Source organism: Petaurus breviceps, unplaced genomic scaffold, assembly GCF_028583685.1.
Source record: "Petaurus breviceps papuanus isolate PSGF00001 unplaced genomic scaffold, PetGlider_PUasm1.0 207, whole genome shotgun sequence".
Lineage (NCBI taxonomy): Eukaryota > Metazoa > Chordata > Mammalia > Diprotodontia > Petauridae > Petaurus > Petaurus breviceps.
In genome coordinates, this window is record NW_027185850.1 from 33,412,862 (window position 1) to 33,414,336 (window position 1,475).

Here is a 1,475-nt window from a genome sequence, read left to right on the forward strand (position 1 = left end):
TAAAATCTCTACAACCAAACTTTAAGGACTAGGGTGTTCAAATTTCAAAAAAATAATGAACCAAAATCCAGAGAAAGCTCAGAAATTCCTCATCTGGCTGCTACTCACTCTTTTCTAAGGTGAACATGGAAAAGGGCCTCAGGATAAAACGTCTAGAATATACAGACAGTTTTCTCCTTCCATCCTTTCTCCATTCTTCCCTATGTTCCTTCTTTCCTCCTTCCTTCCCTCCCTCCTTCTTCCCCTCCCTCCCTCCCTTCCTTCTTTCCTTCCTTCTTCCTTTTCTTCCTTCTCTCACTGTCTCTCTCTGTCTCTCTGTCTTTCTCTCTGTTTCTCCCTCTCTCTGTCTCTCTGTCTCTGTCTCTCTCTCTGTCTCTGTCTCTCTCTGTCTCTGTCTGTCTCTGTCTCTCTCTCTCTCTCTGTCTCTCTCTCTCACTTGCCTACTTTAGAAATACGGACAATAGCTGCACAGCTCAGTAGAACAGTAACCTAGTGGACATCTCTTGCCCTAGCAGCTTTCCAACGTCTCTCCGTACTCGGTGCACTTTCTCTAAGAGGCCCAGCGTAGCCAGGTTCCCTAACAGAAAGTCTCACAGGCTGTTACGAACTGAAAGTTGATCTAGTTCCCTGGAATTTTCCATCCTGCTGTCTGCTGATTATTTGTGTGCAATCAGGGCACAGTCCTGGGACATCTGCTTTTTAATGCCACGTCTGTGAATTCTTCTCCATTCACAGCTTCTTCTCTTGGCAGCCTCCTCTCATGGAGTAACTCTCCCTCTCTCTTCACCGGCCTTCCAGGTCAGTCTTGTGGGTCAGCCTTTCGTTTTATCGCCCTCCCCACCTCGCTTCCCTATTCTTTGACTTCCCTTCCTTCATCATTCCCCATTATGAGCACCCTGAAGTCTGTCCTGCTGTGGCTGAGATGGGACATGGAATGACAAGTCCATAAGTCATCTCAGACACTGCCAGGGATGACTGGGAACTTGTGATCTTCCCAGGCCCACCCTGTCAGAATATGTCCCAAATTCTTCCAGCTATGATCTGGCACACTCTTTGTCAAACCCAAGAGCTGGTCCCATAGCTTGAAAGATCCCTAGCACCTAAAACAATTCAGCTACTTGACTTCCCTCTCTGACAGATGTCAAACAACGCCATGCCACCAGAGAACCCAACTGGGCGACTGCTTTCCCTTCTTTTTTTCCTATTAACTTAGTCTCTCTCTGTATTTGGAGGTGGGAGGAAGGAACAATTGTCCAGGTGGGTCACGTGAGCTTTGTAGGAGTCTCAGTAGTTCTTCAAGAAGATTTAGATTAATTGTCCAAAAAGGATCTGCCTAGTGCCTTAGAGTTCTCCCTCTAAGTTTTCTTAAGTAATTAGTGGATATTCAAGCACCACTCAGGTTGTCCATCTGCACCTTCTCACCCTATAGTTGAAGGCTATGTTCTTTTATCCGTAATTACATTTTTAGTAACACT

At 45.9% G+C, this 1,475-nt stretch overlaps 1 long non-coding RNA gene across 1 annotated transcript in view; it reads left to right on the forward strand.

Annotated features, from left to right (window-relative positions):
- Window positions 1-328: 328 nt before the first annotated feature.
- The window catches only part of LOC138165091 (uncharacterized), a 37,745-nt gene continuing 36,598 nt past the window's right edge, over window positions 329-1,475 (forward strand). Inside the window, exon 1 of the long non-coding RNA XR_011169256.1 lies at window positions 329-798. This is a non-coding gene — a long non-coding RNA (uncharacterized lncRNA). The remainder of the gene's footprint in view (window positions 799-1,475) is intronic.